Below are 26311 nucleotides of genomic sequence, written 5' to 3'. Positions count from 1 at the left end.
AAGGGGCATAGCTGGGTGGTTTTAAGAGGTGTTATTATAATGAAGAATCACAGGCTCATCCTAGATTCCATGGTAGTTTACCATGGAATCAGAACCTATAGGGAGATGGCCCTAGAATCTGCATTTTAAGCCAGTTCCTGAGGTGCAATTCAATTTAAGAAATATAGTCTTACCTTTCTATCTCACCAGAGTCAGGCCCTTTCAATCCATCCTTTGTGTCAAACCTTAGATAATTCAAGAGACATAACAAATGTGATCATGTTACATGCTTCCTCACAGATTCCAGTATCTCTCATTTCTTCTATTAGTTTGAACACCATAGTCCGCCATCACTGGGCCCTGCTTAAGGCAGCTCCTTCTCTCTGGCTCTGCCTTTTTGGTCACCTGTGCAAATCTCTGAGGCTGTGACATGGCTTAGTCAGTCTCCAACATTTGGAACAAGAGAACTTTTTCTAACAATTTGGTCCCAATTCCCATTTTAAACCTGAGCATTATGAAGGCTGTATCTGTATATAATATTGACCACTTCAAAACAATTTTATGTATCAATTATTTTGGTTGTTATTAAAATGTAGGGGGTTATGTTGACACTGAGTCAGCTGTTTGAACTGATACACAGTGAAGTTAAATCTGCTAACTAGGGTAAATTCATTCAGTGGTACAGGCTGAACTATAGAGCCTAAGCATTCTGACATTCCACCACTCTGCTTTTCAGCTTGCTCCTTGAGCAAACTTTTCCCTGTCTTTATAAGAATATGCCGATTTTATGGGCTCTGTATCTATGAGATATTTTACCTATGCTTATGTACACATGGTGTTTATCTTTCAAAGCTGGACTATGGAAAAGCCTAATTTTACAAACATGTTAGTAAAAAAGCATGTAATCTGGGGTGATTATATTTAAAATGGCAATGATAATGATGTTAATTCCAGTCCTGTGAGATACTGTTTCTGATCTGGTAAGAGCAGTTATTTTGTTTGTTGGATTGTTTTTAAAAACAACTTAAGGTTTGGTATTAATATAGACAAAAGAAATAAAATATAACTGTTGCCATGTCAAATGTATATAAAAAAGTTGCTAATAGCCATGACTACAATTTTGTCACTGTACTTCACTGTTTAAATATAATAATGGAAAATGGTGTGTCTAGGATTTCATTCATAATAACTGTTATATAATGAAAGACAACAGAAACCATTAGCATAGTTATGATGTTAATGAATGGTAAATTCTCAATAGAGCTCCATCTGACCAGAGTGTTTGAAAACTGTTTCCTGTGGGTAGGAAAAATGCACACAAAAAAATACATGTCTCAAAATGTCCATAATTAAGTTTTTAGGGAAAAATACCAATATATGTTGGTTAAGGATTTTGACTTAAATGGCACTATAGATCTTTCAGAAATTAGAGTTGATTTATATTGCAGTATTTTGGTTCCCAAAGGTTGGACAGTAAGTGGTAGAGGAAAAGTAGAGTAAATGGAAGATATACATGCATGTGTGTGCACATGGGTGACTTGAAGCACCTTGAATTTAATGAACAAAAATGTCATCATTCTGTGTTTATATATTTTTGTGTGAAACAGGTACTCTATCACTGGAGTTTACATGGATTTTATCATGATATCTTTTGAGAATCTCTTTAAACATTAAATGCATTTTTTTCCTAATGAAAACTCCCATAATTCTGCTTTATTAACATCTGAATGCATGTTTCCATTGATTTGTCCAGAAGAAGGAACTGAGTACTGTTTAGAGAGCAATCTTTTTCATAATTGGCAGCAATGTTTCCCTACTATCAGAAAGAAAACTATAGAAATACAAAACTTTAGCTAAACGTGTAGATAAAAATAATATTATAGAATCCAACTGGTATCTTAAAGGTGAGGACAGGCTGAGATGGACTCCTTGGCTTCCTTCTGTCCAAAAATTTACTGTTTCCCTATTTCTTATGGTTACCACCATGGAACATGTTAAAATCTCAGTAGGGACTCTGTTTCAACTTTTCCTGTCAAAACACAGTGAAAAAGCTTAATGGAAAAAAACGTCCTTCCTATCTCCATGCCAGGCACAGTGTAAGATCCACAAACTTAAAAGCCAGGAAAATATTCTTTTATGTGCCCCAAAGCTGGGCAAGTGACCTAGTACTACAAAAATTCTCAAATAGGCATATGACCCGACTAATGTGTGCTGTGAGATGAGTCAAGGAAAATGGAACCATCTGTACTTTTATTGGACAGTCAAATAATTTCTTTCTGTCCACCCAAAAACATAACGTCCACTTTAAAAGAGATACAAGGAGACTTTTAAAAAATCTGATTTTATAATCGGAGATATAAAAAGATATGAAAAGTATAATTTATTAAAAACTGGTGGAGATAAGCAAATGGGCTAATGAAAGCATGATTGCTTTAGAAATTTGTTACCACTCATCGTGTACCAAGGCTTCTTTAAGACATACCGAAGAGGCCAGGCGCAGTGGCTAACACCTATAATCCCAACACTTTGGGAGGCTGAGGTGGGTGGATCAAGAGTTCAGGAGTTCAAGACTAGCCTGGCCAAGATGGTGAAACCCCGTCTCTACTAAAAATACCAAAAAAGTCAGCTGGGCATGGTGGCAGGCACCTGGAATCCCAGCTACTCAGGAGGCTGAGGCAGAGAATTGCTTCGCAGGAGGCGGAGGTTGCAGTAAGCTGAGACGATGCCACTACGCTCCAGCTTGGATGAGAGAGAAAGGCTCCATACAGAAGAAAATCAGGGGAAATGAAGGGATTTAAAAATTGTAATAATCTTCATAAAATAGAGTATGAACAATTTTCCTTTTCTAGGACAAAAGCTACCAACACTTGAACTCTTAGTGTGGGTGATGGCAGAAAAAATGGCAATCAAATAAAGAGGCATGTTAGTTTTTAGACATGTTTACAAAGCTCTGCCTTTCATTTCTTTTCTTTCTTTTTATTATTTTTTTTTGTTTGTTTTTTGAGACCAGTCTTGCTCTGTCACCCAGGCTGGAGTGTTGTGGCATGATCTTGGTTCACTGCAAACTCCACCTCACAGGTTCAAGTGATTCTCCTGTCCCAGCCTCCTGAGTAGCTGGGACTATATGTGTCTGCCACCATGACTGGTTAAATTTTGTATTTTTAGTAGAGATGGGGTTTCACCACATTGGTCAGGCTGGTCTCGAATTCCTGACCTCAGGTGATCCACCCATCTCGGCCTCCCAAAGTGCTGGGATTACAGGCGTGAGCAACTGTGCCTGGCCTGCCTTTTATTTCTTAAACCCTAGGTTAATCACTCATACCTACATTACCCCATATGAGAAGTGGATCTGTGATATGTTTCAAGTTTTTAATCTTGGTGGGAAGGAGGAGGACAGAAAAATATTTGTTGGTAAAATATCATAATAAAGGCTGAGCCTATCAAAGATTGTACTTAACAATAATAAATATGTGTAGGAAGTAAGAAAGGCAAAAATAAAACCAGGTAGGATACTGTGGATATGGTGACAGACAAGTATCTATAAAAAATCCCAAGTTATTTGTCTTCCATTTAATAAATTAAAGTGCCCCCTCCCTTGCTTTACAGATAAGGAAACTGAGGTGCTTTATAATAGCAACAGCAGCTAATGTGAAAAGATCCATACCATAAGCCAGGTACTATGTCAAACATTTAAATGTATTATTTAATTTAATTTTCATAAGTCTCTCACAAGATAAGCTATTATTTTCATTTTACATATGAGAAAACTAAAGCTGACAGAGATTAAATAACTTGTCCATGGTTGCATAGTAACTAAGTGAAAAAGCCAAGATATGAACTCAGATCTGGTTGATTTCAAAACCCAGGCCCTTAAACACTATGCCAGGGGTTTTTAACCCTGATTGCAACTTAGAATCACCTGGCAAGCTTTTAAAAACTACTGATACTCAGACCCTACCCCAGACTAATTAAATCAGAATTTCTTGTACTTGAGCCCTGATGTGGGTGTTTGTTTCAAAGCTTTCCTGGGTGACTGTAACACATATCTTGGGTAAAGAATTGTTTTGTGTCTCCCATGAACTTCATTAGATCTGTGCCAATATATGAGGCAGCACAAAACTCAAGTGTCCTCAGTCTCTCTGCAGTGGTTTTTCCCTTGCCCATCATGTTCACTTTGACATTTTCTTTTATTATGACTATTTGGAGAAGTAATATACATGTGAAAATTTTTTTACAAAGCATTGTCACAGCAGAATATGGTCCTAAGTCCATCAAAGAGAAACCTGTTCATTGTCTATGTACAGGCTCTCATGAATGAATACAAAGAAGACTTACATTTATTACTCTCATCCTCGAAACGGAAGTATAAGGCTGGCCTTAAAAGCTGTTCATACCGAAGCTAATCACTAAAATTTGGAGTGGCTTCCTCCTCTCCTTTCTTAATCCAATAGAGTAGCTACTAGATCTAAGGGGAAAAGATCCAATTACCACTGTCACAATGCTTTTTTACTTAGGATCTCAAGACAACTGACAGTCATCCAAAACATAAAAGTGAAGTGAAAATGTCTCTAGTAGAAGTGAAAAGAAAATGTCTATAGTAGGAAGAAAGTAAAACTTGGAGTCAGAAGGCCAAATTTGTGTCTAATTGTGCCCAAACTTGAGGCCACAAGTCATGGCAGTAGATTGGCAGAGTACAGACACAAATTTACTGCCATGACTTGAGCCGTGATTTCCTTTTCTGTATGTACTTAAGCCATGTCTCCTTTAGGGCAGTGATCCAAAAAGTGTGGTCCCCATCAGCATCACCTGGAAACATATTAGAAATGAAATTATCAGTCCCTACCCTACACTCCAAATCAGAAACTTGGTGAAGGGGCAGTAATCTGTGTCTTAACAAGCATTGCAAATGATTCTGACCACCTCCAGCTGACTCTGATATATCCACTTCCATGAGGTTGTTGTCAGAGAATAAAAGGAGATTGTCCATAAAATTGTTAGTTTTTATTACTGTCTACTTAAATCAGAAATTTCAAATTCTCTCACAGAGATATTTAGAGAAATAATGTTACAGCCTACAATAGTTAGATAATAACCTCATTTCTGAATTTCACTTTGAATGTGTAGACGAGGCACAAGTCAACCAGAGGTTATGCAATTAGCTTGGAGTCAAAGAGAAAGCAAGGAGTAGAGCTGAGTAGGAAACCCCAGTGTGAACTTGATTTTTATTCAATCAAACTGTTAAGGTACCAACCACGCACTTTCATCTATAATCACAATGAACCTTTTAATAAACATGTTTCTATCCTCTTAGCTTAAAAAATATAACAGTAGCTTTCTGGATTTTAAAACAGATTGACTTCTATACCTCTGGGCTAAAGGCAGCTCAAGAGTCAATAAGAATCACAAGCTTTCCAGTGAGAAGAAAGTGCAATTGCCCAGTCCTCTCTATCTATGAAGTGCAGACAGCATTCCTCTTCCTCACCTCACACTTTTGATTATTGCAATGGTGGAAACCATGATAAATAAAATCGCTTATCTAGTGGTTCGGTTTTCATTTACATTACAGACTTCTATAACATTATTTGGATACCATGAAACATAAACCAAATTTTAGGAGATGCTTTAGGGTGTTTTCTCCCCTGCCTTCCTGTCAGAAGCACTCTATCTTTTTACTGTAATTTATCTGATATAACTACCAAGATGCTTGATACTTTTACATGCAAGGTGCTGAAAAACAAAGAGCGATGGAATGGGTTGTTAATGAAATTCTCTGATTGTAAAAAGCACTCTGGAATGATCAGGTGGTAAATAATAATAAGAGGAAATAACATAAAGTGCTTAGGTGCTATGGCAGTAGTCACCATATAAATGCAGAAGAGATCAGACATGAATAGAATTTGCATTTAATGCAGCTGCTGTGTGTGTATATAGAATATACAGTAGCTAATTTTTCAATAATACTGGTAAAATATTGTTCAAAATCTATTTTGTCTTCTCACTTTAAAAGGCATTTATAGAAAAACACCCATCTGTCCTAGTGAAATGGTGAATGTGTGCAAAGAGCCTAGAAAAAGAGTCTCTTTGCATACATGAAAAAAAGAACTCAAAAGGAGATAATGAAGAAGAGACAATAGTAACACTATTAGAACAGCTATGCAGACATGCACAAAGGTGATCTTTGAAAGCCATCAGGTATAAATAACTGTTAATATGTGGCAGAGGAACTACAATGAAGATATGCAGTAATATAACAAAAATACAGAGGTACTTTTTTTTTTGTCTGCTGGACTGTTGTGATAGTGATGGTTGTTTCTGAATGGACAGGGAGAAGAGAGTAGGAAGTATGATTTTGTTGTTTGTTGTTACTGTTGCTGCTTAGTTTAGCTACAACACCATCATCAACTCCATACCAGACCCTTCCAACAGTTCCACAAACAACGCTTACTATGAATTTGCCCTCAATTTTGTTATTATTTTCCCTTAATACTTATTCATAACCCAATGCCTATTCGTTAGATATGCTAAATCCTCGTCCATGGTTACTGTCCTTTGGAAGAGACAGAGAAGATGCTAAGAGGGAGTTTCTCTTACACATAAGGGAAGTGACTGATTAGGAATCTGAGAAAGCAGAGGCCAGGATAAAAAGGCCACTAGTCAATCCACACTGAGCACCGAAGACCGAATCACCCAATGATAACAATTCTTTCCCTTCCTTTGTTCTGTCTCTTAGTCAAATAAAGGATTGTTTATAGAATCTTTTCTGTTCCTGATCTCTAAAAAGCAGGACTGGACTTGCAGATTCGACGATAATTCAGAATATCTCACATTTCCAACTTGAAAGAAGACATAAACTGTTTCAAAGAAACTCAGAGAAAGCAACTGCATACTCACAAAACTTTGACTTATTCCCAGAACAGGTAAATGGAGAGATAACTACCAACATAAGAAAGGGCTAATAATAATAACAATAGTAATAATGATGATATTAATACAATACTTTGGATTCTAGAGAGTGATTAATACCAAAAATTCACCTGTATAAAGGGAGACTCCCGGACAAGGAGGTCATTAAACTATATTTCCATCTTCAGGATTCAGCCAAACTCAGACTCTCCGGAAAGCTGTAAATGCTCTCAGAACAGACTTTAGTAATAAGATTGGAATGAACATTGGGCCTATGGCATGAAAGCATCTCCCTGCCCCTTGTTCTAAAAGTTAACTATTAAACCATGTACGGTTCATCCTGATTTGGTTTACTCAATTCTAGAAACAAGGACGCGCTGATCAAATGCCCTGAGCAATTGAATACCTACTGAAGCCTTTGGAAGACAGTGTTCTTCCCACCATCCCTAACTAAAGGACTTTATTATCAGATTATCAATTCTGTCTTCTCTCTTTACTGGTGAAGAATAGAAAGTATCTCCTTTTGAAGAACAAGTTCTTTCCCTCACTGTTTTCTGATTTGAATATATACTCAACATGCTTAGTGCTTAATCTTTTTTCCCCCATTCCCCTTTTTATACTGTAGTTTATTTTTTAAATTATTTACAGACTCACTTGTCTGGACGCTTAGTTCTAGCAGAATTTGGCTTTTTTTCCCAACACCTTTTAGTGGAATGTGGTACAGGTGCATGGAGAGCGAATTGGTCTTAACAGTGTTTTTAGGTTTCATCTGTGTCAGATAGAGATCTTTTCCCTTTATTGATTTCTTGCATGCACTGTCCACTCTACAGCTTGAAATCTGTTTGAACCATTTTTCGAAACAGTTGTTACAAGCTTCATTTTACTTTCTGTTATAAGGAGGGTTTTGTTTGGGTTGGTTTCATTTTCTTTGTGGCATCATGATAGCAGAGAAATACAGTCAAGAACATAGCTTTCAAATGTGGTATGATTGGGATTATAACCATATTGGAATCTATATTGAAAGTTTATTAGATTGAGCCATGTGCAGCTAAAAAGAAAAACAGGTCAGAAGTCTTCAATATTATTCACAAACATGAACACCATCTCATGCAAATGTTAAAATTCACTACGCAAATGATACCCTACTGTTGAAAAGATATTTTCTCATGTCAACAACTCAGGAAGGAGTGGGGAGGGAATGGGACATATGTATGTAACATTTTTCTCTGTATTTTTGATAATATCTATTTGTGAATATGTTTTACTATCTATGTAATGCTTACATTTGTGAAAACAATATACTTAGGTCAGAAAGTCAATTTTGAATAAACCTGAGAATAGCGAACAATAACTTTTAAAATACTAATCTTTTAGAACTGTTCATTTTCACGTATATTTCCAGGATTCAATATTTTAAAGAAAAGAATAAAAGTTGAAAACCCTTGGGATTAAAAGAAAGGGCAGAAATGGCCAAAGATATTCATATTTTTGGCTAGGTGCAGTGGCTTATGCCTATACTCCCAGCACTTTGAGGCTGATGCGAGTGGATCACATGAGGTGAGGATTTCAAGACCAGCCTGGCCAATATGGTGACTCTACTAAAAAATGCAAAAAATTAGCCAGGCGTGGTTGTGTGTGTCTGTAATCCCAACTACTCGGGAGGCTGAGGCAGGAGAACTGCTTGTACCCAGGATGCAGAGGTTGCAGTGAGTCAAGACTGTGTCACTGCACTTCAGCCTGAGTGACAGAGTGAGAATCCATCTCAGAAAAATAAAGTAAAATAAAATAAGACATTCATATTTTTAAAATACAGCAGTATTCATTTGTTTAAAAAACAGGATTTGAAGCAGAGTTATATAGTGACTTTTGATACATACACAATAAAACTTTCTGAATTTTCAAAAAGTGCGAAAGAACACCTACTCCACTTTCAATTGAAAGTAATTAATAATGAAGACATATCACCACTGGTAACTGTCAGAGTGAGAAAAGGAAATTGAACATTCAGTGTGACCAGAAAAGGGGTGAACATGGGAGGCACTGCCCAGGAAAAGCACTCATGATGAGTAATCCAAAGACCCAGAATCTTAACACAAAATTTTTATAGTTTTCTTTTCAAGGGAATATTTGAAAAAAGATGGTTCTGAGGTTTTTGTTGTAGCTTCTTTTCATTCATTCTTTCTTTTATTTAAGCTAAAATTTCACTCTAAATTACAGGAAATTTTCAGGAGCTCCTTTTAGAGGTTCTGACACAAAGTAAACCTGTTGTGTCAAAGTTACAAACTAAATTAGTCTGCACTAACTCCCAGTCTTTGTTCAAAGCAAAACACTGGAGTTTGGGGTACAGTCTGGAGAACTCCAAGGTCCGACTGCATCAAGGCAAAGAGGAAAGCCAGGGTTGGCCACTCCCCTGGAAAATGAAAATTATTGGTATTACCACTGCTTCACTGTATGTGGCAGCTATTGTTAAATTAGATACCCCTATTCTGATGAAAAAGCAATGTGCTATTTTTGGGGTATACATGTTCCAAGTTGTAAACTGCAAAGTGCTGTATAAAAGTCAAGTAGTGTTAATGCCTCAAAGATAAACATATAGATTGATGATGGATTAATTTAAAATGTTTTAATTGCCCACTTTAATAAAATACTAAATAATTATATTAAAAACAATTCTTCAGAAAACTTGTTGGGAAAAAGGTCTACAGAATATGTTTGCTAAGAATAATTAGATTTTAGTTTTGGAGGAAAATGTAGGACAAGTCACAGGAGGCACCTGATGAGAAGTTGGAGGTGTCTAGTATGTAAGTCACAAATTTTAAGTAGTAGTTTCTTCAAAATTGGCAAAAACATGTCCTCCAAAACCAAAGGGAACATCAAAGGAAGTTGTCTATACTTATATACCTTTTGTTACTGGAGATCTAGTGAATCTATAGCCTTGGATTCATATTTCTATAACATGACAACATAGTAAAATCTCACCATCACTTTGTTTTAAAGAAATTGGCTATGTCCCCAACTGAATTATACTATAAACTTCTTTCCCACTACCAATAATGTAAATATATAACCAGGCACAAGCATGTGGAAATAGAGAAAGGATAAACATTACAGTCTTAGAAACTTGGGTTTGTGTCCCATTTCCACCTTTTATCAGGTCATTTAACCTTTCTAGGTCAAGATTTTCTTGCCTATTAAATGAAGATAATGGTACCTATATCACAAAATTGTTTTAAGTATTAAATGTAAAATGCTTGGCACAGAGAGGTCACTCAATAAATGGCAGCCAAATCACCACATGCAGTTAAACCCAGATAAAATATATTCAGCTAGGACTGTTGCTCCGTGAGTAGGTCTGGTATCCATGCTACAAAATCCATTAAGCCTAAATAATTTGGTCATTTTAGCAATACTCTTTAGAGATGTTTTAATGACATTTCCCAAAGGTCAAGCTAGCTTATGGTTATGTGGAACTGCTGCATTTATAAGAGAGCTTTAGTAGGTTCATAAAATAAGTCTTGCTCCCCAAATCCAGGATCATAAAGACCTTCTATCATAAAGGATAAGAGTGACATTTAAAAAACTAGTTTTTAAAAAACTATGGTAGAAAATAAATGCAGATGATCAGGATGACAGCAAGTTCCCCAAGTCAAAGCAACATGGAGAAGAATAGGCCCTAGCCTGCAGATGACACTTTAAACATTGGGGAGAAATGGAAGAATAAAAAGTAATATTGAGCCTCATCAGACTGCAGGTGAAAAAAGATCAAAACTCTGACTCTAAAGCAAAAGGTAAAGAAATATTTAAAAATGAGTATCTGTAAGAAGAAAATAAGTAAAGCGGAATTCCTGGGAATTGAGAAACACTTAGGAATAAAATGCTTAAGCAGTATGTTCCAAGGTGGGTCTAGATGCAGAAAATACAAATATTTATGGGTTAAATCCAGACTGAGAAAAATATAAAGCCAAATATGGGCAGCTCCGAGGGGGAAAAAATAGGCAGCTTGGTACTCAACTGTCATCACAATTCATTTGTGTTTCACGTCCCACTGTTTGTGACATTAACAGAATTTTGAATTTAGCAATGGACTATTTTTGTATTGTGAATCTCTGAAGCCATTTTCCATATGTAGCTACCACTGCAACTAGCAATAACAGCCTTTTGAGCTTTAAAATGCTTCCAATTAATAAAATTCAAATTACGGGTCACCTAAGAGTTTTCCAAGTTAATTCCCTTTGCCTACCCTTTGAAGTAGAGTGGTATTCCTGCTCTTTATTTGCATTAAGCCCAAAGTATTTGACCATTTCAATAACAAATCCTGAGATAGCTTTTGCTCTTATTGTCATTTTCCAAAGGATTGTTAGTTTTAGACTTTTTAACTGTATTTTCATTTAACTAAAATAACTAAAGCATTTTTTATGAAGGTATTTAAAAAGAACAAATTTACACCAAGTTCCTATTGTGTGTCAAATATTAGCAAAGGAATTTCAAATGTTATTATTTATATATCAATACATATAAATGATATGTATTATATATTAATGAATTTATAGGCGTTATACACATGACTTTTATGTGTTATTATTGCTGTGGTTACTTCTGTTCTTAACAGATATCAAATATCTATTACATCAAATATCTATTATGTTTCAGGAATTGTACCAAAGATTATACATGCTCACCATGTAATGAAGATATTATTGCTTTAGTTTCCATTTGGCGATTTAGTCACAGAAATATCTTGTCCATGAGCATGTAATTTGTGCATTCTCTTAAAATCATTTACACTTGCATTTAACACCTGGACTGACATATGCTTTTTCTTATAAAATATACTTCAATTCAATAAATGTTTTTCAGTCACCTACTATGTGGCACCCATTAGGATAGTTATCTTTTTTGCTATTATGCTAAATCACAGATCCGACAATTAGAATCTCGTTCTTCCTGAAGATACCCTCTTTAGGTAAAATTCTATTTCTAATCATTTTCCATTACTGATTGAATAAAGAAAGGTGGTGCTATCTGGAAAACATTAGAGTGCTGGATTTACAAGTTTCTTTTAATAAAACAAACCAAGTTAATCATAAATTGTTGAAACAAAATACATGACATGAAGGGCATTTAAGGCACATTTAGACATTATTGCTATCTAGAAACAGAAATTTAGTCCACATAATGTCATTTATCTACTGAGCTAAATCATATGTAATTTTCATTTATAAAACCCAGATTCTTAATGTGTGTTGTAAAAATAATATCTCTGACCCACTCTCAGTAAGAAATGTGTTTTCAATTGTTTTGTCAGTAATAATAATGGAGTTATACTGGACAAAACATATTTTCAGCAAGTTTCTCTGGTAATAAAACTAACTGTAATAGTAGTAATAATAATAGTAATCACCAATAAATAATAGATAGCATTTATTGAACTCTACTATGTGCCACGTACTATGAACAGCCCTTTACATGTATTATCTTATTCATTTCTTAAAAGATTACATGAGCTAAGTACCATAAATCCAATTTAACAGAAAAGCACCCTCAGATATAGAAATCCAATATTTTGGTCAAGATGACACAGGTAGAAAATAGGTACAAGTCAAGACTGGAACCCAAGGAATTTGACTCTCGTATCTACTTTAGGCAGGGGCTATAGCAGGTGCTAGGGTTTTTGTCCAAGAGAATACTGCATTTGTATTGTTTTATCTGCATCACTATGGTTGGAGCCCATTTGGTCTGTAAGCCAAATCCGAAGACAGCTGAAATGAGTTAAGTTCTGATTTAGTGCTATTCACACTATCTGCCAATTAAAATGCTCCCTTCTGAGAAGCTGTAGCTAGTTGGCATAACCCTAGGACATAATACATGCTCAAAAAAGTATCTGATGAATGTTAACAATTGTTTCTCTACGTGGTGATTTGAAACCATTTTCTTTAAAAAAATACTTTTTCCTATTGTCTGAAATATTTTCAACATGGGTATATTACTTATGTGATCAGGGGAAATTTAGAACTTGACTTAAACAATGTTTTTGTTTTGTTTTACAATTAGGTTGTTGGTCTCAGTTAAAACATAACTCCCGCTGGGAAGCCTTTCCTGTTGCTCTACTCTCTGACCTTTTGAAGGACAGTACTCCTTACTCTGTCCACCTCAGAACCTTATGAAGGCCATATAAAATTGTTAAATTATCAGTCTTCTTTGCTGTATGTAAAGTTCTTTGAAGATTGACTCCATAACTTATCTACCTTTTAGAGCGCTAAGGATGCTCTACCGTTCAGTTCAATGAAAAAACCCAGAACATACATACACTAGAACAAGCACAAAAGATGAAAAAGAATTATTTTATGGTTGACAATGCACACTCTTGGTATTTGCAGATGACCTGTTTCTCGCCTTGCATTATGTGCAAGTCCCCATGGAAAGAAGTTTCCCACAAGAAGTGTCCTGAATTTCTGGTCTGTTCTCTGGAGGATTTTACAAATGCATCAGGGAGTACACACACACACACATTATGAAATAACATGAAGATAATTAGAAGTCATGGGGAACACAGGAGGCAATATCTCAAAAGTTAAGCATATCATATTTATATTATATAAATTTATATAAAATATATATATTTTGAGACAGAGTTTTGCTTTGTCACCCAGGCTGGAGTACACTGGTGTGATCTCGGCTCACTGCAACCTCTGCCCACTGGGTTCAAGCAATTCTCCTGCTTCAGCCACCCAAGCAGCTGGCATTACAGGCATGTGCTACCACGCCTGATTAATTTTGTATTTTTAGTAGAGAGGGGGTTTCGCCATGTTGGTCAGGCTGGACTCAAACTGCTGACCTCAGGTGATCTGCCTGCCTTGGCCTTCCAAAGTGCAGGGATTACATGCGTGAGCTACCACACCAGGCCAAATTTATATTTTACATTTAGTAATTTTATTCCTTTCCTACTTTACTATGATATAAACTTCATGAAAGTAGAAACTTTATTGACCACAGTATCCCTAGTTCCTAGAAGAAGGCATGACATTACATTCTCAATCAGTATATGTTGAAAAGGAAAAGAAAGGACAAAGATACAGATGTTCCCACCATATTTCTTATATTTTTCTGGAAACAAAGGGGAAAGGTGTTCGCAAAACATTTCCAGGAAAACTTCAATCACCAATGGAACTGAAAGCTCTTATCCTGGTCCTTAGACCACTACCTAAGTAATTCCTTTACGTGCAATCATCCTTTCTAGATTGTTGATATTCAATTACTGGCACTGCTATAACTTGTGGAACAAAGGTTGCCATGTGAGTGCAGCTCAGGCCTCTTCATACTGTGCCTCACCTGCGAAGTGGGGAGGCTGCTGCCATTTAGGCTCCAGCATGGTTTACAGGCCAGCTGGGCCACCAGAAGGGAAGGGGGAAAGAGCCATGCAAGTTCTCAGAATGTCTAGTGCACTCGCTCACACAAAATTCTCTTCTCAGAAAGGATACTGGTAACAAATCATTGATTAATGATGAGAGAAATGGAATCAGGAGGACCCCATGATACTTCCCCCCGCCCCGTCCTAGCTTTGGAAGATGAAGTCTCCCACTGTGGGGAGGAGGGAGACCCTACAGGGTTTTCTTATGTTTTGCAGCTTCCAAATTGTAGTAAGGTCCTATTCTATAAAATTGCTATCAACAACCGTATAATTAGTGATACAATACCATATGGAATCTTGAGTTTTAAAGAGGAGATTATGTGGCAATTCATAGTTATCCTAGTATGGATAAGAAAATATCCTAGTAATAAAATAATTATTCTAGCTACGATTTTTTTTTCAGACAAGAAACTGACTCTTTTTCACCTTTTATCTCTAGTGCCCAGACTCAACATATGATTTAGTATATAGTACTTCTTAATAAATTATAGCTTAAAAGTTAAAGAATATTTTTTAGAATGGTGAGATATGGCTTAAGGGGGTTCAAACAAATTCAGAGTTTTTTCCTAATCTGGATGTTTTTTAAACATCATTTTAGATTTTTAAAACAGTGGTCTTCAAACTGTATTATGCACAACTAATCTGGACATTTTCATAAACTGCAGATCCAGGCTACATTCTCAAAGCTTCTGATTTAGAAATTCTGGAATGGGGTTCAGGAATCTCCATTTTAAAAGGAACTCTAGGTAATCCTGATATAGGTAATCCCTAGCTAATCCTGATACAGTTGGTCCTTGGACTGCTTACTATGGACTAGGCTACAAGGTAATGTAACAATAAATCTATATAGTTCACCTTTTCAATATGAAAAGAAGACTAGCCTATTAAATGTAACAACCATCAAAATAACTTGTGAAAATAATAGGCCATTTGCTAAGACTTCTCAAAATGAACCAAATGAGGACATAAGGGCAAAAAATATTAAATTTCAAGCCAGAAATGACTCTTTAAAACTTCAAAGAGACTGACAATCTGCTTAAATTAAAAGTGGAAGAAGAATGGCAGCAGTACAGCAGTGTTTCATGAACAATTTAGGAAAGCAATGTTGATTCAAGAGGTTGATTTGATAACATTTTTAATGGTTATTATAAAAGTGAATGCCTTCTAAATCTTTGATTTGCTGCTAAAAATATGTATATTTACTTACATAAAATAATTTTTTAAAATTTCCCCTTTAACTCTTTACTTGCCACAAATTTTTGGCTTGCCAACATTACTGCATTAATCATGTCTTTTTTTTTTTTTTTTTTTTTCCCTCTAGAAACAAATGCCCTGGGATTAAAAGGGGATTACTTTGGTCTACTTCCACAACCATGTCCCAGGGAAGGTACTGCTTCTGCTTCTGAACTGACCTTTAGGTGTCTGCAGCCTTAAAATTCTTTATAGTGGGAGTTATAGCATTAACTTTAGCATTAACTTTTCTGAAAACTCAGAGCTCTTTTCAAGAGCCATTTTCAAGAGCTTTGGTGACAAATGATGGAAATTATTTTATTATGCTTATGGATGTTGTAAACTGCGTAACAAGCTTTTCTCTTCACCTTTGCTGAAAGAAAGTTTAAAGGCAAACATATAGCACTATACCAAATATAGTTTGTAAGGTGACATCACTCCTAACTCCATCTTTATATTCATTCCTTTATTGTTTTATTTGTCTTACCTACTTCTAATTCATGTATTTTGCTGCATTCATGTATTTATGTTTATTTTTTTCATCATCAGGCATTTTAATTCCCTTATTGGAACAATTAATAGTAAATAACAGAAATAAACAAAACATGTGTGTATAAGTATTTGATATTTATATCACATATACTCAAAAAATAAAAACTAACCTCCTAAAATAATTGAAATATTTCATATTCTTTAGGATATAGATTCATTTGATAGCTGCACTTCCATTTAGGCAGACATAAAATTAAAATACCACCATGAAAAAAATCCATATGAAATCTGACATAGGTATTTTCAGCCCCAGTTCATTAATTCAGTCTGACTCATGTCTTTAAGTTCTGTTTTAAAATTTTTGTGTTCAATCTTTAGATTAAACACGCAGAAAGTTCAGGCTTAATCAGCTTAATAAAGTGTATATTTCTGAAAACACTTTTCATTTAAACAAATATAAAAGTATACATGATACATATACATATATTTCTTAGAATCTTCAGATATTTCAGTTCTTTGCTTCCATCATTACCTTTTTTAATTTAAATACTTTTCATTAAATAACAAAGAGTGATAAGCCATTTCAACACTGAAAAGTTACATTCAGGCTAAGTTTAGTCTACTTTTTATATTTTCCTCTGAGAACGATCCAGCCAGTCTCAGTCTGATTCTAGTAAAACTCAGGTAATGTAAAAGAACTCTAATTGAGCATTAGACATTTTAACAATGATATTCATATTGATATGTCCTTATACAACCACTGTAGGTAAAATATTACTATGCTTGGGACTTAAATATGATTTTTGTTCTTTCATTAATTTCTGAATATCATATCCTTCCACATACCAAAGAAATACAGTACCACCTGGGAATAGTGCCAATTTGCACTTTAAAAAAATATTTTGTTGTTTTTCCCCCTCAGCATGGGCAACCAATAGCTGATTCATACTTTCATTACATCACAGTTGGATTACAGAAGTGCTCTTTAGTCTGGCCTCCGCATGTCTCTTGCAACTCATTTGTAGACAGTCCAGAAACTAGCAGCTGGACTTCATTTTTGTTCCAGCAGTCACCATTTTATAATGTTTCTCTAAGTCACTGTGAGTTTCACTGATGACAAGTCTAAAACTCCACAAGGTATTCATATATAGTGGGTTAAATCAGAGAAAGGATTACAATTAACTTTCTGTTGGTTCATGTCATTCACCTATACTTTGACATTCACTTCCCATACATCCAAAGGGTGGAATAATACTATTCTCCCATAGAAGACTAACAAAATATACTTAGCAGAAGTAGGTGGTTGTAAAATATTTTTTTAAAAAATCAGAGTGCTGTATTTTTAAAATCTTGCATAGAACTCTGGTTCAATTTTTGAGCCTTTCCAATTTCTCATAATTCTGTGATATTCATAATAAAGCAGGCAGATGGTTAAATCTCTGAACATATGCTTTAAATGCCCCCTTTGCTATTTCTAAATAATGGACCAAATTTTGCCCTCAAATAGTCGCAAGAAACTTTAAGGAGGCTGCCTCTTAAAATGTGAGGACAGAATGTGATACAGTGGGAATTAATCCTTTAAAAAATGTATTTTCTAAACTTTCTTGAGCTCTATTTCCTATACTAAGACAAATTACATTTATTAATAAAATAGGGTATAGTAGGAGAAAAATCCTTACTAGTTCAATATTACACGGTTCAAGGAAAAGATTAGAAGGCAAAATATGTTTTATTTATTTATACTTTAAAATTCTGATTTTCCAAAACATGAGTCATCTGATTTAATTTGTGTGATTACCAGATTTTATATTTTTATTATTATTCCTATTACTAGTATCATGTAGATGTTTTATATTCTGAAAGCATCTTGCAATTATTAATTTAGTCTAAATTATGATTATAACTTTGTTTTAAATCAATGTTTTTCATAGTTATTAAAAGCCAAAAGTACTATTTTGCCAGTAATTTGTTTTCATTTTGAAAACAGTTTGTTGTTGATAAAAGTGCATTTTCCAGGTTTTCAAAGAATATACAATTCATCCTCAGTGGATATAGATATATTTTAGTAATGTTGCTCACATAACCTAGATGTACTTGTAAGAGTATCTCTGTTTCTTAATGTCTATATTTTATACATGGAATTAACCTTCATTTGCACAATTATACTTCTATGTATTTAAATTTAGTTCTGAAAAACTTCTCAAGCAGTCTCTCCTGTCTTAAAATATCCACAAAACTTAGCAGTTTGATTAACATTACAGATAAAAAGACCACACAATCGACAATAAGGACACTTTAGTTATTATAGAAGTCTGAAGTAATGTCCCTTTAGGAATTCTCCATAAAAACTAGCTTGGTCCTAATGAAAACAGTGTTTACTTTTAAAAATAAATGCAATGGTTGTACCCAAATATGTTAAACACTGTATGACGTGTCATAATCAACAATGTTGAAAATAATTAAAGATCTTTAAATCACGTGATAATTTTATACATATATCCACAAATATCCGAAGAAAAATTATAATTATTATTCGGACAAAACAGTAACATATTCTTCTGCTGATAAAGACAAACAACTTTGAGAAAATCCTCTCTCATTCTCAGGTCTCTAACTTTCACAATAAATGCAGCACTGAAACTAAATTCCCAACTCAGAAATAAGCTGATCTCCAATAAACAAGTTGATTTTAAAACCTCACTAGACTAACAGGCTTTTCCCCCTATCTTTCTTTCCCTTGATTTCCCTTGTTCTTTCACTTTCCATGCACACACAATCACACTTACCTGCACAAGTCTGAAACATCAGTCTATTTTTTTTTGAAATGTACTCTGTACCGATGCATTTTTCTGTGTTTCTTTCTAACCCTCGGGAATGTTAAGAATTTAGGAAGAGAGCCACAGCTTAAGAGAGCAATTATTTGCCAGTAAATACTCAATTTGCTTGTCCTGTGATTTTTCTCCTAACTTACATATTCAATAATCCGTCCCCGACTGCGTCACGAGCACAAAAAGTCTTTTCTCCAAAGAACACTTTCGCCAATCAACCTTCAGCCATGCCAGGGCACAGCTCGCCAGGGTGATTTGTTAGCTTTAATTAATAATTCCTCACACTGGCCATTTTCACAAATAATGCAGTGAGGCTGGGACGCTAGATCGCTATGATTCAGGTCGATACAACTACTGTGGAAAGGGGGTGGGGAGGGGTGTGGGGGAATTTACACGCCGTTTATAAACACCTCTAATCATACTCTTTCAGTTTACAATATAGAGGACATCTCAGCTGAATTACCACGTTATGTCCACCAATTTGTATTCAGATGGAAACCATATGTTCCTCTACTTTATCTGCTAGGGTCCCCTCGGTGCCAGCACAGTCATTGGGCAGAAAACATTCACAAAAGAGGTCTCTAGCCTCTGGATTGCAAAAGTTTACTGCAGGGTAAAGTTGAGAAATCAGACATATACTGCACTTTTCAGTGAGCTTGTGTAACAGTCTGGAAACCCAGAAGTATGAGTTATGAGTGTCAGATTTTATCTTATCCTGCTATGTGATACTGGGCATTTCATTTAGCCTTAAAAAAAAATCTCATACCTCATCCTCAAAACAGTTTGCAACAATGACTGACTCGTTCATGCATTCCATGAACATTACTGACTCCCAAATATATGCCACACACTGTATTAAATGCTGAGAAATCTGCTTGGAAGTAAGACTTTCCTATTTAACTAATATAATCCATGGACTTGAACAAAGCCACCAAACAGACAGTGTGAAAATAATAATAAGGATTCCTAACAGTTTCTGTATGTCTCAACCAAATAATCAGTAATTGACAACACACTTTTGCACAGTTCACTGTGCAAAAGTGAAGCCTGGAGAAAAAGAATATAAAGAGATTAAAAAATAATTTTTTCAATGATCAGAAATTTCTCTGGAAGCGACTAGAGCACTAAGAAGTATATTAATACGTTCATAAACAGTTTCTAAAGATTCACAATCACTTTAGGAACATGCAAAGAAAAAAATTGTGCTAATGTACTTAATCTTATATATAAATACATGTCTGTGTGTAAGACTGCAAACTTATTAATTTATTGGATACATATTTATTGAGCATCTACTCTATTCCAGCAACTGAATAATATTGGAAATAAGTAAAGCACAGCCTTGATATTCAAGAAGCTTGCAATTAGTCACTAGACTGTAAAAGAGAAAACACACATCTCAAGTGAAAACTCTAACACGGTTAAAGCAATGACACAAATATACATAAACTTAAGGGACGGGCCTCCTAGAAGTGATGCATCAACTATTTGTAAAGGTTAAATAGAAGTACCAGTGGTAAGAAGAATATTATAGGGAGAGGTAAATCTTTGAACCCTTTCTCAAACTCTTGCTAGCAGCAGAGCACCTTCAAAAAGATTCCTAAACCTTCAAACAGTTCTAGAAAAGATGGGATTTAATACATGACAATTTCAGATAAATTGTTTCAGATGGTAAATATTCCAGGATTTAGAAATAAATTTATTAAGAAAAAAGTGTCCCTCAAAACAATAATGTCTTGATATCATCAAAAAAGTATCCAACATCTCCAGCACTGGCACATAGTAACATATACTGTCTTTCTCACTTTGGGTATTTCAGTTTTCTCAGGCAAATATGAAGCATGTGTGACATACACTGCCTGTGTTTTCTTGCCCATTTATCTTCTTTTACTATGGGCATGCTTGTACTGCTTCTGATTTCATTGTACCATAAGATAAATCATATCTGCATGACTGTTAAAGGAAGAGAAAAATCTATCCATTTGGTGATCCCACATATACCTCCAGTCAGAGAGCACATGCTATATGGGACTAAGGGTGCATATGTTAAATGAGAAAAGAAATGACACTCCTAAACCTTCAAAAAGCTCTTTCATAGCTGGTAAATGCTCCTGAAAATGATACCAAATTCTTGGTTTTATTGAACATTTTGCTTTACATTATATTTAACGGTGTAAGGCAACACCTAGAATACTACATTTACCATAGATCAGTAACATCTAGCCATTTAAATAACTTACATAGTTTATTAACTCATTAAATATGTATGCATTAAGCTTCTGCTATATACCTAGCACTTATCAGTAAATGTTTGATTTTTATTCCCACAATGCTTATATATAAAATAATAGTTAACATTCATCGAGTGTTGACTATATGCTAGGGACTAATCTAAGGACTTTACATATAGTATTTCATTTAATTCTCACAGTAACATTATGAGGTAGGTACTATTACTATCTCCATTTAATAGATTATGAAACTCACAAGTAGAGAAGCTAGATATACACTATGTGAATTCATACACAATTAGACAAGTGTAACTAATGGCCACCAAAAATCAGATTTATTATTTTATAGTTACATAGTCACACATAATGTTTATGTTGTGAAAATTAAAGAAAATGAGGCCGGACACAGTGGCTCATGTCTGTAATCCCAGCACTTTGGTAGGCTGAGGAGGGCAGATCATCTGAGGTCAGGAGTTCCAGACCAGCTTGGCCAACATGGTAAAATCCTGTCTCTACTAAAAATACAAAAATTAGCCAGGTGTGGTGGTGGGTGCCTATAATACCATCTGCTTGGGAGGCTGAGGCAGGAGAATTGCCTGAAGTCTGGAGGCAAAGGTTGCAGTGAGCCAAGACCATGCCACTGCACTCCAGCCTGGCTGACAGAGCTAGACTCCAACTCAAAACGAAACAAAACAAAACAAAAATGGAAAGAAAGAAAATGATATACTTAATGTGCATAGTACAAAATCTAGCCCAGAATAGGTGTGAAATATATGGCATTTGAAGTATTCAGAGTTAAAGATTACCACATACAACTAAGACTTACTGCTTCTGGACCAAATGACCATATATTATTGAAGGCTATCTTAGACAATAAATGTAAATAAATCTTAGCTAAAGCAAATAGACTTGGTACTCTGGTAAGTTTTCCTCTGAAGATGTTAGTAATATAGCTGAACTGGTTGTGTTTAAGAAGACAGAGCTGACAGACAAAATAGAGATAGATGACACAGGAACTTACCAGTTAATAATAGAACAAATTCTTGTTTTTTCAAGTAATTAATATAATATTACATTTTATTTAATGTAGATGAAAAAGCATATTTGGGACTCACTGGGGAAGCCACCACTCAGTATAATCATATGCTCTTATCAGATAACCCCATGCTGCTAACTTTACGGCTAATTGCCAGCATTTTTCCAACTCCAGGTACTCTGATGCCTTCTCCACATTCTTTCTTCTCTTTTGACATTAACTAAGTCCAGCCATCTCTATTTCTTGACCTAAACTATGGAGTAAATATTCATGGGACACAACATTCATTTATAGTGATAAAGATGGTTCTAGATGAAATGGAGGTATTTCTTTATACTGGGGCTATAAGGAGGCTCTTTTCATTTGCTTATGTAAGTAAAGTTTTTCCTTTGGGATAAAGGACTGTCTGGACCCTCTATTATTGGTCTTTATTCTATGGATATTGCATCTGTGTGAGCCATACTAACCTAGTGGCACCTTCAGGGAAGCCAGGGCTTTCTAGAATCTGTTTATTTTTCAATTGAAAATCCTAATTCATAGAAATTGAAAGTATAGAAGATGACTTCCTATACTCTTTCTTCAGGATACCTTAATTACAACTTAGTAAACTTACAACTTAGTAAAATTTTGGCCTGGTTTGGTCCCTCCATCCTTACTAGCTCTCTGAGTCTCTAGCCTTATATATGGAAACCTTGTCTTTTCATTGAAAATGATGACAAACAGAAGTTATCACAGACACATTTCGAAGCAGCTAATTTTCCCAATTAAATTCCACATACATTCCTATTTCTAAACTTACGTATTTTCACATACATACATAAATACCTAACACCTTAAAATGTTTTATCTAGTGATACCTAGATAATGAAGGAATAAAAAGGTGACTTAATCCCAGTTTTTTTAAACAAGAATTTTAGAACTCAAGTATTTAAAACCTGTTAAATGGTGATCAACATAGTGGGCTGTATACTTGGTTGACAGTTAAAAATATAAAATTTACTCAGAGTTCTCTAAGGCATTGCTTTCTCAGTGGAAATCTTCAACCTTCACATTCTCTGAAGGAGAACAATGTTTCTTGTCAGAAAACTAGTCATGGGTAGTCCATATGAAGAAGTCCAAGATTGTATTGTTTCCCTGTGATGTTGCTATGAGATTTGCTACAAGTAATTTAATATCTTTCTATGGCCCGGGTTACTTTTTATCTATGGTATCTCAATGATATTATTAAGATAATGTGGAGCAAGTGTTTTGATCACTGCATAGAATATCTGCTAAAGCCCTAAATCCCCAAATATCAGAATGAAAACTTAAATTGTTAGAATGACACTAACATCTGTACAACCTTAAATAACATATTTAGCAACTCAGTATCTCCACTTTTTCAGCTATAAAATGGGTATAGTCATTTTTACATTTTCCATCAAATAGAGTATTGGAATAAATAGAGATTATTAAAAAATCTGTTGAAACTTTTCGACAAAATGTCATACATGCAGGTGAGGTGATGAATATATTAACTGGCTTGATTAAATATTTGTACAATGCATACACAGATAAAAATATCACATTGTATCCCATAAATATACATAATTATTTTTCAATTAAAAATAAATAAATAATTTAAAATGTAATCCAACCTCTGAAGACGACTTTTAAATATATTAGTGGAATTGATTTTAAAATATCAAAGCCTAAGAAGTAAATGTTTTCAAGTATATTCAGATACTTATGAAAGAAGCCTATTAAAGGACAGGGAGCAGCCTGGCTGCATTTTATGATGAATTCAAGACCCCAGTAATGTGAAAATAGCATCAGAAAAAGTGATTTTTAGCAGACTGTTGAATGACACATAAAATAAAATGTATTCAATAATGAGTCAGCAAAAATGTTACACATGAGCTTTTAGAGCCAGAATTTTTAAAGCAGCTTCTTCATACTTGGTACAGCCGAGTTCCCAAAGTGTCCTCTCACAACCCCCTCCCACCTCTCTTTTCACTTTAAATTTTTTTTGTCCTATACTGCCAGGTTGGAATAATGACAGAAGGGAGGAGTAAAACAAACAGAGATGCTCTCTGTGGCAGAAGCCACTCCAAGCATCAAAGACCCGATTCAACCATGGCTGCCAAAATCAGAACCACAGTGGGTGTTCGTCAGCGTGGTGCCCTGAGAACAGCATGGGCTGCCCTGGGTAGCTTAGCATCTGGGGGTGTAGGTCCCACATCCTGCTTAGAACCACCTGCTAAGAACTGGATGTACACATTACCTTACCCACACACAACATTTGATATCAACTCAATTCTGCTCTCATATTATGTTTATTGAATGATATAAATCTAACAGACACTGCACAAATCATGCAAAAATGTAAGTACTGTCTACTTCAATTTCACATCTTATAGTACCCAAAAGGAAACTCTGATTTTCCTATATTAGTGAGTAAAATCTTGAGCACTTAGTAGACAAGATAACCAATTTCTACTGTTTCTGTGAGATATATTTCTTTAGCTTTCTGTAAGGAAAAAATAATATATTAGTTCCTCAGTATCCTGAATTCTTTTATTCATTTATAGGGTTATCTCAATTTAACATGGTCAAGAACCCAGAAGAGAAAAATTGAACCCACGGGAAATGCAAAGAAATGTCCTAAGGTATATGCTATTGCCCAAATACATCATTACTTATCAGGGAGACTTTAAAAATTATATTTAAATTTAACAATTTATTCATCTACACAGTAACATTAATAATCTGGACCCTCCAGATTATTATTAGCTGGGCATGGTGGCAGGTGCTTGAGGTCCCAGCTATTCAGGAGGCTGAGGCAAGAGAATCTCTTGAACCTGGGAGGTGAAGGTTGCAGTGAGTCAAGATTGTGCCACTGCACTCCAGCCTAGTGACAGAGCAAGACTCTGAAAAGAAAGAAAGAAAAAAAAAAGAAAAAAAGAAAGAAAGAAAGAAAGAAAATGACAACTCGGTCTCAGAATGAAGAGGAGACAGAGGAGGTAAAGGAGAAATAAAGTATCCAAGGCTGAGAATTATGTACAGCTTGCAAACATTTCTATTACTGAGTCCTGCAGAAAGCATTGCGGTAAAGCTCTGCACAAAAAAATATGGTTTATAATTATTATGGGCTTAATTGTGTCCTCCCCAAATCCATATGTTAAGGTTCTAACCCCAAGTATCTCAGAAAGGGACCTTATTTGGAAATAGGGTCCCTAGTTAAGATGAGGTCACACAGGAGTAAGCTGGATTCCCTACTCCAGTATGACTTATGCCTGTAGAGAAAGGGGAAATTTGGATATGGACACACATACACCAGGACAATGCTATATTAAACATGAAGGCAGAAATCAAGGAGATGCATTACAGGTCAAGGAATTCCAAAGATTGCCATAAACTCCAGAAACTTAGCAAGAAGCATGAAACAGATTCCCTCTCACAGACCTCACAAAGAACCAACCCTTCTCATACCTTGTTCTCAGACTTCTCACCTCAAGAACTGTGATCCACTAAATCTTTGTTGTTTAAACCACCCAGTTTGTGGTATGCTGTTATGGCAGCCCTAAGAAACCAATACAATAATGATTATCAGGAAATCATCATGTAATGACTAAATCAAGTTCAGAATATATTGTTTAAGAAGGTTGAAAAATATAAGATTCATTGCAGAAAATGAATCAATATGCTTTTGTAGAAATAAAGCATGCAATGTTTGAGTGGCACAAACATCGAAACTATGATTTCTTTACATGGAACATATGGTTTTCAATTTTTCCTAATCCAATGAGATGTTGCCATCTTTACTAAAAAGACAAACTGATACGTACTCTACAGAACACATCAAAGAAAGAGTCCCAATCCTCCACGAAGCATTTTGACTAAGAAGGAAAAAAAATATGAACTTATTTTTATTTGTTTGTTTAAAATACACAGCCTAATAAGGACGAAACAGTTACAAAGAGAATTTCTTGGTAAAGAACAGGCTGTCTACTTAGAAGAAAATTGTTAATAAATGGGGTTTGAATCTACATCAAAATTAAAAGGCATTCATCCAGGAGAAGTTAAAGAGAATTCTAAGTATTTAGAATGCTGGGGAAACATAAGAGGACTGAACAAAGCAAAAGTAAGAGAAGGTAGGGGCAAAAACAACAGGAGAGGGAATATGAGAAGGCTAGCTGGTATTTAGAGTGATACCAGTCTGAAA

At 35.1% G+C, this 26311-nt stretch overlaps 1 protein-coding gene across 12 annotated transcripts in view; it reads right to left on the bottom strand.

The window, feature by feature from the left end:
* Nucleotides 1-26311, bottom strand: part of ZBTB20 (zinc finger and BTB domain containing 20) — a 790532-nt gene that overhangs the window by 404509 nt on the left and 359712 nt on the right. For 2 of the 12 annotated variants that reach the window (XM_074405344.1, XM_074405342.1), the window contains exon 6: nt 18984-25669. The exons of 7 other annotated variants lie outside the window; for them this stretch is intronic. The gene's annotated coding sequence lies outside the window, so the exon portion shown is untranslated. Of the gene's footprint in view, nt 1-173; nt 25670-26311 lie in introns of all 12 variants that reach the window. 3 more of the 12 variants (XM_074405331.1, XM_074405339.1, XM_074405341.1) reach the window with 3 other exon arrangements.

Source organism: Saimiri boliviensis, chromosome 8, assembly GCF_048565385.1.
Source record: "Saimiri boliviensis isolate mSaiBol1 chromosome 8, mSaiBol1.pri, whole genome shotgun sequence".
In the NCBI taxonomy this organism is placed as follows: domain Eukaryota; kingdom Metazoa; phylum Chordata; class Mammalia; order Primates; family Cebidae; genus Saimiri; species Saimiri boliviensis.
The sequence above is the reverse complement of the archived record's forward strand: the minus strand, read 5'-3'. Positions and strand labels throughout refer to the sequence as shown.